Raw genomic sequence first — 17986 nt, 5'->3', positions numbered from 1 at the left:
TTTTCCCCCCAATAAAACAGGTTTTAGAACTCATGTATAGTAAATAAATCTGGAGGATCTTATAGCATTTTTATGTTTTAAGAAGCCATAAGGAGCTTAAGAGCCTAAACGTTAATCTCATGGACTGCTTCTCAGATAACTGGTATTATTTCTAGTGTTCAATTTCCCTGTGAAATGTTAATTTCTTTATTTCTTGTCTCATTGACTAGTGTATTTCTTCATAATTTCATAGAATTTCCTAAATATGATATAATAGCCACAACCAATTAAGGGTGATTTTTTAAAAAAAAAGCTGATGTGTTTTCCTCAGTACATCTGTAATGTAGCATTCAAGATTAAAAATTCTAAATCATCATCAGACTTTAGTAATTACTTAAATCAGAATTCCCTCTAATTTCATAGAATTACTGAATGGTCTGAGTTAGAAAGGACTTTTAAGGGTCATCTATTTCGCTTTGGCTGCCCTAAGCAGAGACATCTTTTACTGGATCAGGTTGCTCAAAGCACCCCAACTTGCAGTATTCCCAAGATCCTCTCTGCTTCCAATCATTTTCTCCCATGATGATCCCTCAGTCCATATTGATGCTGGGGATTGCCCCAACCCAGGTGCAGGACCTTGCATTTGACCCTGTTAAACTTCATGAGATTTGCACAGGCCCACTCCTTGAGCCTGTCAATTTAATACTATTGATTTAAGCTCTAAATTTGATAGTTTAATGAATTTTCTGAATTATAGTTGTGGAGAGAAGGGCATTAATCATAGGTTATGGTCCTGAGATATTCTGTGATAGTTAATCTGTCTTTACTGTAGCTACCTAGCTGCCTAGATCATATAAATTTGGGGCAGCTAATCCTGCAGTGCCTCTCTGGAAAGAAAACTAGTTCAGGTTTTACGAAACTGAGCTTAGTCTTATGGATAATATCCACTTTGGCCATGAAATAACTGTCAGATATACCTGCTCAAACCAGAAGCTTAAGCAGAAAACATGCAGAGACAAAAATGTACTCAGAACAGCACAAATAACTTTTTTACTAACTCTTCTAGCCCTATCAAAAATATACATGCCATGTGGGAGGAATGGGAAACTCTCTAAGTACAGCTTGGTAGCTGGAGCTGTCTTGGTCTCTGTAAGCCCTAATTCCTAGTTTCTTCTTTTTAATACAGACTTTATCTTGATGCCATTCTTTTCCACATGTACTATTAAGAAGACCGAGAGGTCTATTCAGCCTTGATCAAGCCATTTGTCTTTGCATGTCAATATAACACTAGTTTGTTCAATTATGTATATGTATGTGCATGAATATATATATGATAGGTGCAAAATCAGCTATCATACAGATAGCCTTATTTGCTTTCCTGGGTATGAGCGGTCAGCAGGTACCCAGTTTTGACTGGTGGACTGCATGTGACCTTCAGCAGGTGTGCAGAAGTCTCAGACTCCTGTCTCCAGCTCAACAGCAAGAGGCCCTAAGCCCTCTGTCACTGCAACATTTGTTCCACTCTCTGTTATTGTAAAATTAAAACACTGTGGCATGGAGCTCAACATCTGCCTGAGTATTCAAAGATTGGACCATAGTAAACCAACAAATACCATATATTCAGTGAGAATAGGTATTTCTAGGTGTGAATTCAAGCCATACAACTACTGAGTTGCAGTCTTTAAGAGGATACCTGCCTGTGCATGGAGAATCACAGCCAATTATCATCCAGAAAAACATTTTCACAGTGTTCCCCAAATTACAATGAGGCTCATAAGGGCCATTGTGAGAGAAGCGACTCATAATAAAATAGCTATCGGCAGCTGATATCTGGAGAACCTGTTATGAAACTTTCAGGTTGAATTTAACAATAATGTGAGCAGGGCTACATGACAGTGGTAAAGAAAGTAACTTCCACTGTAGGAAAATTTGTCTAACAAAACTCAGTGGTAGTTCCTGTGGGAAAGGAAAATGATTTTATTAAACAGCATCTTTTAGTGTGCTCATTTTACAGATGCATGTTCACATGCTCACAAGCATCAAGACGTGTCCAAGCACCTTGAGAATGATCACTAGTGTGTGCAATACAAGAGAAAAAGAGATAGTAGCTGTCAAGTCCTTACCTCTTGAGTGCTCTTTTGATTGGCAACAGTGAATTCATGTTATTGATTTCCAAAAACTAAAAAAGACTGAAGGCAAGTAGTCCATTTTACTGCTGGGAGTAGAGTACTGAGAGCAGTTTCTTGGCAAGAATATTCTTTGTTACAAATGCAGACCTTGCTTTTAATCCTTTGTTCTATAATTTCTTCCAGTGTTAACAGATTTAATTCATAGTAATCTTGATATGTTTATTACAAATCTCTACAAATCACTGTGTAAAAATATTGATTTATATTGCTACTCCCATATGAGGATCAAGAAAGGTACATTTTCTACCAGAGGCAGTATCTGATGCCTTCTCCAAATTGATCCTGCATGTATCATCAGTGAGAAACCATGGATATACTCAGTGCTTATGGCATCCCAAAATGTATTTACTTGAAGTGTAGTGTCCTTTTAGCTACAGCTATTCCCATTGTCCTTGTGAATGACAAGCAGACAGGATGCCCAGAGGACCTGGTTTGCATAAGTATCAGTGTGGTGACTTCTGGCAGAAGGATAAATGGGCTCTGTGGGCAGCTGAGCTCAGACGGAGTGCAGCCTGCTTGTGACAACCCTACATATAGCTCATGCTGTGCCTTGGCAGGGATCTGAGAGATTTACAGCTCCTTTGGAAGTGGGGTGATTCTTTTTTTTAAAGCTAAGACCTAGGAACAGTCTTTCTGTTTCACATCCTCACCTGTAAAAAGTGATACTTACTCCATCTCAGAAAGACTGCATGCAAAGATAGCACAAATTGAGATAGGGTACCTCTACTGTAAGTTAGATATTTAAATGGCCAGATCAGTCATTCCCTGGCAGAACCTGTTTCTTTCCACTGAGTATAAAGGGATTCTAGCATGACTAGTTCCAGCTTAGAAATCTATCTTTCTGACTTTTAACTCAAGCAAGTGGCTCCTGGGCCAAGGGTGGTAAAAAATCGTGGTTATGAGTCACAGCAAATAACCAGTGGAAGAAAAATTTCATCCCAGTTCTAGCAAAGGGCACATTTTGACTCAGATAATTTCTTTCATATTTGAGCTGCAGCTTCTGTTCTGTTTGGTCAGAATACAGCATTATCAGAGTACAGAAGTGAGCACTGAACAAATGAAGTGAATTAAGAACACATTCAATTTGAAGTTTATTAAAGTCTCTGAATTATGAAAAGAAATACTCATCTCTGCTTGCTTTCCATTTTTTTCTCATTTCTATTTCTCTTTCCTGTATTGTTTCGTATAACAAACAAATGTGTGTCACTTACAAGAAATTCTATATTGTTTTGAAAAGTAAATCCAAGAAGCTAATAATAATTGTTATGCAGAGTTAAACAATGATTTGAAAAGTTGCTGAGAAAAAAATACAAGTAAAGGTTATTTGTAGACGTAGTATAGATCATTGAAGAACCTGCATGCTTTTCTATACCTTATATGTTCCAACAGCATAAACTTTGAAAAAACTTTATTTACTAATCATGTACGTCATAAGCTATTTTGGAAATTTTGTCGATTGTGACTTATTAGATAGATGAGGTGAAAATTGAAGGCTGATTGAGCTCAACATGTTCCTCATCAGACTGTCCTTACTCTTTAATGCTTATTGCTCTGTATTATGGGAATGAGAAAGCAGCTGTGGAGACAAAATGGGTCACAGAATTTTTTTAATGAAGGAAAAGGAAACCTAATGTCTCACACACAGTGAGAACCACCAGTCTGTGGAGGGGAGGAATCAACATGTTCTTGGATTTTTTTTTTCTTGTGCTGAAGGGGGAGGCACATTAAACTCATGAAAAGATTAAAGGAACAAGGTGTTCAATATCTTAAGTCGAAAGAAAGAACTGAGGGACAAAGACAGAATCCAAGATAAACATTCCTGTGATGCTCAGGCACTATAAGGTTTAATTGAAGGGAAGGTCCTGTCAAATCCAACTTCTTGGGAGGCTCAATTTAAAGTTCACTTTCAAGATTTAATATAAAAATTATTTTTAACTAAAGCACTGCCTATTTCTATCACATATATAAAATTATCTGAGAAGTTTATTGAGGTTGGGGAAAAAAAGAAGCTATTTAAACTAGACAGTAATGTTGTCACAAGAAGAAATTTATGTAAGCTAGATAGAAACCAATTTTAGCTAAATATGAGATGGCTTCTGTCCATCAAAGTAGTTACATTCTAGGATAGCCTTCTGGGAGAACAGAGAAAAAAATCCTAGCGAGTTAAAGACAATGCATTTTAAAAAGAATTATACAATGCCATTACCTATGGTAGGGATTAGACTAAATGACCCAACCCTATCCCTGTCCTGTTCTCCGATGATGTTAGATACAATAATGCATGCATGCTCAATTCCAAGTGGAGCTGATCTATTTCAGTAAGTGGTACAATGAAATGTCTATATTTTTATTTTTTTTTCCCTATTTCTGAGGAAAAGCTAAAGGACTTACTTAGGGAGGCCAAAAGAAACAACAAGGAAAAAGTCTGGTGTGCTGATATGAAGACATATGTGTGTGGTTTCACACAGTAATGTTGGCTTTAGGTGGTGGAAGGCTGTAGGTTGTCATGTTAAGTGTGATGGTATTGATTAAAGATAACAAGTCGAAAAATGTGCTTCAGCCTCCATATGTTCAGGATGCTCGCTTCCTGCTGCTATAAAACAAATGAAAGATTTGGCTTGTTGTTGTAGAGCAGAAATATTAGACAGGAGAGAAGTTTTCCAGTGTTAATTGATGGATTCTACCTCTGGCTTCAGTCCCTCTCATTAAGCAATCTATCACTGTGAGTCATGGACACGACTTCCTACATCACTTAAAATTCCAGCCTTGTAATCACTTCCCTTATTCCCCTGACATATCTGATCTGCCACTTGTAGATTTCCTTTTGGTCTTCACTAAAGCTGTGAACTATGCTAAGGGGAACATGGCTGGGTGCTGTGAAGTGTTGGTAGGCAAAGGCTCCAAATGCCACACTTTACAGTCATCCTCATATCAAACCCTACTGATGGCATCCCAAGAAGGGTTCTATTGCTGTGCAAAAATTCAACTTGGCTGAGATAGGAAAACTATTCAAAATAATTCAGTTTTGGAAATAAAATGCCTCCTCCCATCTTTGTCATTCCCTCAACAGATGATGCAAATGAGCAGCATCCTATGAATTGTGAAATCACTCATTAGCAGTCCCAGATGGCATTATTTGTGTGTACAATGCTGCATGTCACATTGCTACAGCTTGCGGTCTCGGAGTTAAATTCTGTACAGGAGGCACATAGTTGTACTGGAAAACAAGGAGTACCCTGACAAAAAGTGTAACAGCTGCTTTCTGAACACTGGATAAATTAGTTAATTAAAAGGACTTAAAAGTTAATAAAAATTGGTCCTCTAAGAAACAATATAACTCCTAGCAAATGAATTATTTTTCTTTAATAATGCTTAATAACTGAATAGTGCATACATTTCAACCTTTACTTATAGTTAATTTATTATTTACTTTAATATTATCAGCCACTAGGATGAAATAATAATAATAATAATAATTCAAATGTTAACTTTACAGCCTTTTTTTAATACTAATCTGGGGATTCTTCTTTTCTACTTTTGTATTTTGAAAACTTTATGGTTTTTTTTTTTCTCTACAAGCATGAGGCATGAGAAATAGTTTTAAATACCATTAAGTATCACAAATGAGTCTTACTCTAAAATTACTCAGATACACCACAACTAGTTTGGGATCAAAATCCTTAACACCTCTCAATCACAAACTTATTGCACATCCCCAAGGTGGCCACTACTAAAGAAATAACCCTGCATCTAGAATATTACTGACCTCAGGAGAACAGTATAAAAACAAGTAAATTACATGTGCAAAATTGCCTCAGTATTTCAACATAGCTTACAAATCTGTTCAAAGCAAATATTCTGCATAAAATTGCAAAACTTTAATTGCAAAATTGCAAAATTTTTATATTATTATAAGGCTGTCTTTAGAAGAATATTGGTTTCCTTCTACATTTTATTTAATATTTCTTCATGATATACAGGACCTCCCCAGCCTTCACACAGTTCACTGAAAAGATGATGCTAAAACCCCAGTTTTTTAGACATTATCATTGACCACACATAACTTTTCAAAACATTGAAGAACTCAATCACAGTGGGGCTGAAAAATTATATAGAATTTGATATAGAAATGATTAATTTTCAAGTAACTAATTGCAAATTTACCCTCTTGTAGCTTTAACTAAACTTAGCATTACTTATTTAAATGTAAATCTCAATAAATGTGTCATACTTTATTATTTTTTTTAATCTTTTTTATTTGAATCAAAAAAAGTATATACCCTCCTGTTTTACTGTTAATCAAGAGATGGAAGAAGATACTTTGCCTGAAAAAAAAAATCATGTATCAGTTATGTTTCTTACAGATTTACAATCAGATTTGGTCAGTCTAAATTTTTTCTGAGCAAAAAGTTGCTACTATGCTAAGGTGCAGATCTTGGCAAATAAGTGTATTTTGAAAAAAACCCCACCATGCTTTCATATAAACACTTTGTCTTAAACTTTTACTGTTCCAAATATCCAATACTACTCATCAGGCAAAAGGCAATTACTTTAATGTACAGTTATTAGAATTAATAAAAGCACAGTGAGAAAGTACAGTGCAATTATTTTAGTTCATTGTATATTCTGCAGGATATTAAATGTCACATTATTTACTGGGGGAAAAGAAAACGAGCGCCAATTGTTTAAGTGAAGTCTAAGAGAATTGCAAAGACATTTGATGTGCCTAAGTGTTTTATTTTTGCATTATTACATGAAAATATTCTTGAGTTTCTTTTGTAAACACATATCATGAACATCTGCTTCTGTGAAGTTACAAACTTTGTTTTAACTTGCAAATGCCTGGCAGTGGGACATCTAATATTTGGAGGGCAAGGAAAGTGCTTTTTCAGTGCACTGGAAATATCAACATAGCTCTTCTGGCTTAGTCAGTCAGAGTATCAATAGCAGAGACTGTGTTTTCAAATGAAACATTAAAAGACTGTTTCATTTTAAAAAATTCTTACAGCATCTTGAACCTGAAGTACCCATCAGGATTAAACATTCACAAGGTGGCTGACCTCATCTGAAAGTTTGTCCAGCCAAACTTCGTTCATCCTCCTTTCACCTGTGCTCACGTCCCTCCCTTGCCAGACTGTTTCCTCTGTTGCACTGACTCCAGCGGATTGCTGGTCCTTTCTTCACTGAACAAATTCAGCTCATTAATACTAAGGAAAACTGATCCTTTTTTTTTGTTTAGGTATTCTGGGGCAGTTTTCTTCTTGGTTACTGAATTTATTTCTATTATTGAGAACTAACTGATCACTTAATAGTTAATTTTAACCCAGAAGGCTCCAGGCTAGGTTCCAGGAGCTTATGAAGTGATACAACAGTGATATCCTAAATTAGAGCTAACCCTTATTATCATATCTTCAGGCATCTGGCCTAACCTAAAAGGTGGGATATTGGGTGAAAGGTTAAACCAGGATGAAAAAAAACCCTATCCTTTCCTCCTCTTCTGATTGCTCCTTGCATGGTGAGTAAGTCTGAAGCAGTTTAGGTATCAAGTTCTGACCTGCTGCAGTTCACAAGTGAGCAGGTAAGCTTTTAATTAAATACGTAAGGCTGCAAGGTGCAGTGATTCAGGTGCAGCTCCTTCTTCTGTACAGTGCTGCCCTTCCAGAGTAGCAGTGAGGAAGATGGATGGGAAATATCCACTTGAGCCAATACAGGTCAGTTTACAAAAATACCAGCTGACTGTTTTCTTTAAACAGGACCTAAGATTTCTTTGTAATTAATAACAAATAACAGTAGTTACTTCTGTTCATCAATAACGTGATGAAAAATGTAAAATAATTCTTTGGGAAAACAATGCTTTATTTGTCACGAATATCAGGCATTTCTTAAAAGAGGCTTTGCACATTGGATACCAAAAACTCTGCACTAAGTACTTCTAACATTATTATATTAATTTTGGAGCATTCAGAGTACCATATGTATGTATAGTACAATTGGAACATGGTCATTGTCTAAAGGTGCTCTACAGCCTCAAGATAGCATTAAAACCATCAAGAAAAGTCTAGCTAACTTTTGTTTTAGTCCTGTCTGTTGAATTGCATGGAAAGGTTTTGGGGGAAGTAGGTAGGTTTCAGACTCTCATCATCACCATCCCATTATGCGAAGCATATTTTGGGGGGATGTATAATGAGGAAATTTCCATTTCCTTGAGCAACTACTTCCCCATCCATATCATACCTTCTACAAGTGATGTTATTGGAATTACAGCCCCTTCCTGACAGTGCCTGGAAAGCAACATCATTTGATGCTAAAGAAATAAACACTATGATGCTTTCAGGAGGAAGAAGCACATTTCAAATTGTAAAAGATGTTATTTTGTTCAGGATATAAAAATCAATATCAGTATTATTTGAATCACAATGACCACAAAGAGATCCCTGCAGAGATCAAAACTGCAGCACGTCTGGAGGACTATGCCTACAAAGACAAGAACAACCCTAAGAAACCTATAAATACGTGGGGCAGGTAAAATCCACATTCTCATTAAACACAAAGAAGCAAAGGTGTGATTCATGTCCTTTACCTATGTAAGATCTAAAATCTCTAAGCTCTAGTACTTTTGTAACTGTCTTCATTGAGCAGCTAATGTTCACTGCTACTAAATGCTTGAGGAATCTCACCAAGAAGTTTAGTCAAGCTCCTCAATCACAAGCTATTGATGAGAGTCACTGCAGACCAAATGCCCAAGACTTCTTTAACACCAGCAATTGCCTTAGAGGCATTTTTGATCTTCTTCCTTTCTCAGGACATTTTTTATGTGGGAAGGGGCAATGCTGTAGTGCGGATTCATGACATGGATGAAGAACTGAGTAAATTTGTCCCAAGACTGCCTACAATCAGATAGAATATGAACCTGACCTTGAGAATAATGCAATTAAATTGATTTACCTGGAACCTTCTGACTGTTATTTCCTCAGCTAACACTACGTAATTGACTGGCCTTTGATTGCCCAATGTCTTGGAAAATCTGAAAATTCCACTACGTGTGATCAAGCTATTAAAATCCACAGCAACAGCTCAGTGAACTGAAAAGTATATGAAAACAAAATCACATTTCTGGAGTGAAATAAGTATTGTAATCGTCTTGAGATCAAAAAGAAACTTCATTTCGGATGTAAACCATTTTTAAGAAAGACGGTAGGACAAACAGAAGGCCACAGGAAAATGCTGAATCTGCATTCTTCATGGGTGAAAATGTTTCCAAACATATTCACATCTTTCTGCAAGCTCCTCTGATCCATGGAGTGCTGCACTGAAAACCGCAAACCCTTTATCTTAACTGTGTGTGCTCTGCAGTTGGTAACAGACTGCATTACTGATGCCCAGCAAATGTTCTGCACTGAGTTAATCCTTACTGAAAAAAAGAATACAAAGCCAATGTCCTTCCTTGCAAGAATCATTAAGTTTCTTTGTGGAACCAGGTAAAAGAAATACTATAAATCTCCAGTCAAAAATCAAAATAAAGGTACTGATCTATATAAACGCGTCTGTGAAGGTGTTCAGTGTTTTAAACTGAGTAGACAGAGGACTGTCTGATGAAAAGAACGACAAAGCACTATCTCCTAAGTAACAAAGGCCCAAAATTTCAACAGTGACAGAGACAAAAATGCTGCAAAAAGTACAAGACTGTTCGTGAGAAGACAAGACAAAAACCTTAGAGTTTAACTGCGAAAGGAAAAAGAGTAGGAATTGTGAAAAAATATGTTATCGTATGTTACAATTTACTCTTGGGTTCTAGGGAAAGTAATTTGTGCAGTCTGAGTAAATAAAGGAAGATTATGGTGTGAAGATATAGCTATCAATTTTTCGTCCTAAAGGAAGTAGCCCATAGAACCCTAAATTTTGTCTAACCGTATGGGTTAGGGAAAACAAACAGAAAAACCTCTAAATGACTCCAATAAAAAATAATTATTATAGTTCTTACATATATATAGCATAGTAATAATATAGATCTGCACGTGTGAGTATCTTTGCAAAAAGGCAAGCTGTCAGTGAAATTTACTGTAAGCAGTAGAGTGAATAGGATTTAGAAAACTACCTGCTTAATGCTTCCCTTGTACTGAAAACTGGGTAACTGGAGTACTAGAGGACAAAATCCACTTGCTATGGAAGATAATGGTTTAAGCAGGAGCACTGTGGTATTGACAGACAAACCACTGGAAACCACCAAAAACTGAAAGAACAAAACTACTGTCACCAGAAAGCTAAATAGCAATTGTTAGTCATGCAAAATATGGCACACTGCTTCTATACATTTTTGCTATCATAAGACAAAAAGAACTTGAAACCATGACAATATTATTTCTGATAGCCCTAAGAGTAAAAGAAGCATAACCAATGGAACCTTTGTTACCCAGGGAAAATGTGCATCTGGGCTATCAAACTGCAGAATACCTTTCAACAACACTATCATCAAAATTAATCTCTGTATAGTCAGCTAAGTCTGAGTAATTTTTCCCCTTATGTTTGTACTTAAACTCCTTGCAGTATGGACATGAAATGCAAGGATGAACAATAATTAACTACCAGAATTTGGGTGCCTCTCTCTAATAAGACAGGAAAGTAGGTCTCTGTAATACTGCAGTTTTGAATACCAATCCAGTATTTCTCCAAAAAGTTTTTCAGCACGTAGGAATCATTTAACAAAGCTTCAATCCAGAATACTCTATTTTGGTTATGAACATACATGCCACTGGTGCTCTCTAGCACATATTACTTTCGAGATTATTTGCAGGAAAGTTTTATAGTCAATAAAGCAATGTTCTTTTCACTACTATGAGGTTTGTAGGATGCCTGTCCTTGGTAGGATCCCTAACGGGATAAAACTGAAAAAAAAGCGCCATCTGCCTTCAACAGTCCTTCTGATGATAGTGCTGGTAAAGTATGCTGTTACCATTAGCGGCCAGCTGGCCTCTTACATCATTATACATTGCAAATGTTTTACAGCATGACAATATAACATCAAATTACATTTTTAAAAAGCATTGCATGCTTTGAATTGTTAAAGCATCCTTACAGAGTGGGGTTGGCTATGATCCTCAGAGAAGCCTATCCAGGTTCACATTTGTTTATGCAAGCCTTTTAATTCTAACTTCGAGTTTATTTCCTCATTCCAAAAATGTAATAGTTCATTTCATGCATGGAAAAAAAAATACTGATGGAAGAAAAAATGTGTAACAGAAGTTATGTTTTTAATTAGAATATAAGAATTACTGTTCACAGAATTTGGCTCTTTGGGTCTTTACTCCCTTGTGATGAATTTTAGAGGTTATTGTTATTTATTTTTTTTAAAGAAGAGACCATGATGCAAGAGGAACCATTCAAATACTTAAAAAACAACATTCATGGCTTGTTTGTTTTTACATTCTAAAAATTTCTAGAGTTCAATTTTTGACAATAATGGGAGATGTAATGAAGACAGCTTTTCTTAGAAAAATATTCTGATCGGGCAGAGTTTTCACTTTGTTGTTATTTTTGCTTCGTCATTTAAATAGTGCTTTCACTGGTGAAGAGAAAAATAGAGGTTGAAATGGAAGAAGGGATACCTCTGAGAAGAAAATTACCAAGAAATACTAATATCCCAGAGCTTCATTGAAAAGTCTACAAACCCCTCATTTACAGAGTCACAGAAAAATATAGTAGCTTAAGAGTCAACCAACCAATTAGTACCAAAGAGTTTTGGAAGTGGTGTAAAATGATGGTGGGATGTTTTCCATTTTTTGATAGAGTATAGCTGATGGGAAATTAGGACTTTTACTGTACTTACTTGGGGCAAAACCAACCCTGAAGTATGGAATGGTGGGCAAAACCAGCCACAAGCCTAGGCTCTGCCACACACTAGTTGCAACACCTGTGTAGCTTTCTTTTTTAAGTGAAAATTTTTCAGTTCTCTAGACATGAATTCAACCTTAAATTCAAAGGAAATGGACTTTTGTTTTGTGGTGAACAAGGAAGGTCTGTTAAAATCCATAGAACTGTGGCAGTTCTGAGGAAGTACCCTGATTTTTCTTGTTTATAGTTCTGGTCAATGGTGACAAGAATGCAATATGCTCCCTGTTTTGCCATTGCACAGTAATGAGAAGGGGTGAGCAATAATAGTTCCTTGTATGCCTTTGTCTTCAAATAACAGTTTTAATTTCATTGAAGTATATATGACTAGTGATGCAATTTCCTAATACATACAGCACAAAAAACTGTCATGCTTCAATATATTTTGCTCCTACTGCCCATAATTTGATATTTTTCTTTAGTTTACTTGCTATTAATGAACTGAATCAGCTTATATATTAGGATCAGTAGAGATTCAGTGCTGTATGTGAGGAAGCAATGGTGATTAATGGGGTTGAAGGGGAGGGATCACATTTCTCCTCTTCATGTTGGTCATGCTTGTTCTCTAGGTTTCTAGACTTTTAATCAAAGAGGAGCCGTGTCATACAAACCACAGATTATTGAAGCTGACCCAAAAATTTCTGAATCAAGTATTAGTTTCTTGTTGGATTGGAGTATACGCGACTGAAATATATGCTAAAAATACCTAGTATTGATCAAAATATGTTGTGTTAACATTGAATTATTCTGTCACTAAGTGTGTGTTCCCTATTGCTGATATGAACTCAGCATCAGCTTTCAGCATTAGACTTCAGGGGGTTTTGCCTTGCTAGATTGTAGAACTCTATACTTTTCACATAAGTGCACATCACCTGGTAATGACAATTTCTCTATAAAACTGACCTGTTTATGTGAGTATCCAGCTGTTGGTGAAAAGACTGCTATCTTCACATATTTTACAAGGGACATTTTGGTACTTTCTGCAGACCTTTAATAAAGATATTCATTACATTCAAACCAATTACAGACCTTAACACAACCCATTAGAAAGCTCTCTTATTAGTGATTAATTTTTGTGAAATCTCCAGTCAGCATAATTTGTCTAAATGTGATTTTTTTCATGTTAATACTCAATGGAAGGCTGCATTGTACTAATGAAAATTTCTTACTAGAGTTTTCAAAGCACTTTTCTATTAACCAAACTCATAATCTCATAAACATATATTTAAAAGCTAATTATAATAGAAACATAAAGAATCCTAATATTTGTCCAACTTGATTCTGTAATGTATTCATCAAATTTATGAGAATGCTAATGAGAAACACTGAGTGCTTTTGATTCCTGGGGATGTATGTATCCATCTCTATAAGAAGCATTTGGAAAGGGTATTTGCTTACTGACGCTGGAATAAGAGTTTGCTTGCAAACTTTCGTGCTGCAAAACAACTGTCTGCCTAAATAGTGCATGTGCTTCTCGAATGGCAAAGGTCTGCAGTTTGTTTGAATTCTAATGAAAATCTTGCAAATAAATGCCATATTTTGTCAGCAACTCAGTGGTAAATGGATCAGAATACACTCCTGCAGCGTGAAATGACTCTACAACATACACTACTTAGGAAATGGGGAAGAAAATTCTTGGAAAACTACTTCTTTTGATGGTAAGAGTGACCTCAGCACTGCTTTTTGCTAAACTTTGGTTTAGTTACAATGAAAATGTTGCACTATGAAATGTGTAGGTTTCCTTTATACTTATACCCCTTTACGGCATATAAGAGATGGGGCTGACACAACAGTACACAATGTCTTTCAGCCACTTGTGCTTGCTGACATTATTTAATTCAATTAAAAAAGAAACAAAACCAAAAAGAATACAGGGTACTGACAAAAGTGAAATAAAAAAAGTAAGAGATTCACATCATTACTCACTTCAAATAATCTAATTCATGAGTTGAAAATATTTAGATGTGATTCTGCAACGTCATATATCAGTCAAAAACCTGTCTTGAAGCATTTCTAGTTAATATGAACATATTGATACAATATGAAATGTAACTAGACAGATAAGTAGAATATCAAAAGCTACACCCTCTTCATTTAGAAAATTGTTCTTTCCAGGAGAGATGGGTCATCTATGAAAAGTATAGAACAGTAAAATTGGTAAAGTCTCTAGGAAGGGGATGATCTCTTCTACCAGTGGGAAAGAGCAGGACTTGCGCATCCTCCAGTTTTTCAGAAAATATTGAAACTAGTTGATTTAATTGAGAGTCAAAACTGTCAGAAGCAAGAGAAGAACAGGTACAAAACAGAAGACACAGAGAAACTTCTAACGAGAAAAGAGAGGAGAAAGAATATCCCATTATGAGCAATGGCAAATACTGCTGGAGCCTTAAGGCCTGGGAGACAGATAGAAATAAAGAGGGGGTTTGTATTTTCTTTTAGAACATGCTTTTCCAGAGATAGAAAAAGAGTTAGGACATGCTAGGTGGTTTTATGTGAGCTCTGCAAAGCTCTGAGTTGTAATGCTCTGCTTTTTCCTCTCACTTTTCACACACACACAGGCAAATTCTTTGTACTTCAGCTTGCATCTCAAAGTCATTAAAAGGTTATCAACTACATATGGTGTATCACCCCAAGTTTCTTGTTCCACACAGGTATGGTAACTTTGCAATGACATTCATGCACCACTTGTTTCTTCAAGGAGTAATGGCATGGTTAAAGGCAGGCATTTTCTTTATGCGACAGCTTCAGGTGCACAGACACAAACCCAGACCTCTGAGCAGTGTGTGGGAAATTATGGCCCATGTGTATGCTAGTAAATCAAATAAGCTGAGGCAAATTATCCTGCCCTAATGACAACTCCTTGGCAGGTCTATTGCCATACAGCCTCAATCTCTTACCTTTACCCTGAAAAGCTGTAGACATCCAAATTGCTTCCACTGTTCTTAAACCCCAAGTTGTGCTCAAAAATTGCTCACTCTAAAAGTGTGCCAAGGTTTATATTAACCATGTCAGTGTACGAATGATTTGGGGCCATTACTCAGCCCTAGCCCTATTTAGATTAGAGCAGATATGACTTTGAGGCCACTTGGGAAAACCCTGAGACAAATTTTAAAAACAAGGTGTCACAGCATTAAAGTGAAAATAAACAGATAAAAGATGAGGCTACTTGTGAGGGAAGAAAAGATTTGTGCACATCACTTAGTCTGGCTGTTAGCACCACTGGTTTAGATCAATAAAATCTATTCTCTCATTGCATCTGTGGCTAGACTTACATCTTCCTTTTCCAGAGGGAAAAAAATTGTCATCTCTTATACTGCATGTCAGCTCTCTATCAGTCCCTAGTCTGGCTTCCTTGGCTTGTCTGAAGACAGATGGTTGCACACTTTGGTTACTCTAGTACTCTAGTCGGCACTTTCCCGTAGTGTTGTCTGGGTCAGTGGCTTCTTCCTGTCTGCTTCTGGAGGAAGCTCAGGATGTCTATTATTTTTCTACAGGCCTGGGCCAAGACACAACCTTTCAGAAAACAGTCATGTCTTTACTAGAGATGACAATTCTGGTGCCTGTGCTCTGCCATTATTGTCACAGACATTATCTGGTGGCTAGTAGGGTGTTGAAGTCATGTGATCCTTTATCAGAATGTATATTTTGGATTTGCTGTCTCCATCTGTTTACACCAAGTCACACTTTCCTGCTTTCAGCATGGTATGCTTTGTCCTAAGGCATAAGTCCTAAGTCCCACTTTCAGGATCTGCTGCTAAGTCCTTCCTTTATCTAATGCTGCTTTTGGCACTTGTCTCATCTAAATCAATTTATTAACTTGTCAAGGCATTATTTCTGTTTTTTCTTGTTAGTTTAGTTTTCCAATTGGATGAATGTCAGGTCAGGCACTACAACAGGCAGGAGTGCAGATCAGTGAAAAGCAGGGAAGGGAAGGAGGTTAGGAAGGATAGGACCTGGGAAATACCAACAGGACATCCCCATTTTGGTTGTGGGGAATTGTTAATTCAGTATTATATCTATACTGTGTTTTGAAATCACATTTCTAGGTTCAAGTTAGGACTGCAATTCCTTGCCTATTATGTTATTCTACATTTCTAAGAATCCTTTTGAAAATTCCAACACCTTTTTTACATAGTACCGAAAGATTTTGACTGTCTTAGATTAATATAATATTCATAAATCATACTTTTTTTTGAGCACTTAATCCAGTAGAAATCTAATTGTAACCCTTTACGTGCTGTTATGATAGCATGGATGTAATATTTAATAAATATAAGTCTTGTGAGATTACATGTCTGAGAGTCATTTTCTCTGATAATGATGTTTCTTGATGATGAGAAGGCAAAAATAGTATGCAATTTTTCACCAGTGCATATAAACAAATGTGCACTAGTCCTGGACAGGAGAACAACAGTTTCATTAAACTTACCTATACCCATAATACTGGACTAGTACTTTTTTTGCCATTTAATTTACATTCTCTAACAACACTGAAGTTTTCAGCTTGTAAGTCTTTGCAGGGCACATTTATTTTTTCAGGAAATTTTTTCTTGCTATGTGTTCTTTTGTTTACGTTAAATTATATTTTTCTTTTTGTTTTCATGGGCTCCCCACATTTATAAATGGCACCTCTTTTAGGGACTCATGGGAGGTACATACACCTTACCTCGTTATAGCTCTGTTTTAGGCATTTTCATCTGAACTAGCCCTCTTGAATCCATTTATAATTAATGGAGAGAAACAGGCATAACCTTTAATATAAACTCAGCCATTTTTATAACTGCAGTGCCAATACTCATCTCACAAATAATCAAGATTTCACTTATTTTCCAGTTTATATCCAAGCTAATAATATATCTGCCAGGTATTCTTAGAAATAGTTTCACTTCTTTTGCAAATTTGTTTGTTTCTTTCTTTCCTTCTTCAGCTCTGTCTAAAGATTGGACGTGCTTAGTATGGGTTTTCTTATACACCTTCTGCTGTCTTACATGTTATCTCACTTTGTAGACTTTGTTTTCTTCCCTATTCCTACGATTTTGCTCTTTGGTAACAGGGCTGCGTCGTAAAAGCTGTGCTACCTCTGCTCTATAGTCTGGCAAACTCTAATAAGTTTTTGTACTTTTATTTCATGAGTTTCTAACAGCAATTTTTCGGTTGCTGATCCTCATTATACCTGTTGTCAGATTCCACAAGACCCTACAAACTGCACATTTGACTTCACAGACTGAAGTAGGTTATAAATGTACTCAGGATTGTTTCATAAGTTCATTTTTTTTCACACAAAGCTAAAAAATTCCAAAAGTTCATGGTTGTAGGTGTGCAGTATGCTTTGGATATTATGCCATTCAGAGCCACCCTAACTTGTTATTTGTGTATGCTTTATTATTAAAGACGAGTAGAGTCTCTGCATCAACCATGTTAAAAAAAAATCTGGCAGCATTTACTTTCACGAAGAGACAGAACTCTCTTTTGAACATCTTCCAGTTTTGCAGAAGAAAGAGTTTTGTTCTTGATACCAGGTGTTCTTGTAACTGGTTAAAGAAAGCTCTGGATAGGTATTAAAACTCAGAGGTACCTTTCTTGCAATGGAAAATTCTGTTTATCACCTACTAACCCAAACTGCAGCTGCTTCAAACCAATACGTTTTATTTCCCTAAGAGATACTATTCAGAATATCTTTATCATAGTGGCATTTCCTACATTTAAGTTAGAGTACTGTGTGCAATGAGAAATAAAAAGGTACAAGCTGTAACACATCTTCAATCCAGTGCTCAAATTGCTGTAGTGTTGAAATAGTTGCCTGAACCAGAATTCAGCCTGTCAATTTCCTGGAGACACTGCCTGCTTTCCTGAGCATTGTGACTTCAACCCTGTCCTAAATCCCAGTATTGTGAACATGGTGTATGTACATCACCAAAAACTTATAGTGTTGA

Source organism: Neopelma chrysocephalum, unplaced genomic scaffold (assembly GCF_003984885.1).
Source record: "Neopelma chrysocephalum unplaced genomic scaffold, ASM398488v2 Primary Assembly neopelma1_62, whole genome shotgun sequence".
Taxonomy (NCBI): Eukaryota; Metazoa; Chordata; class Aves; order Passeriformes; family Pipridae; genus Neopelma; species Neopelma chrysocephalum.
This window is presented reverse-complemented; position numbering follows the sequence as displayed.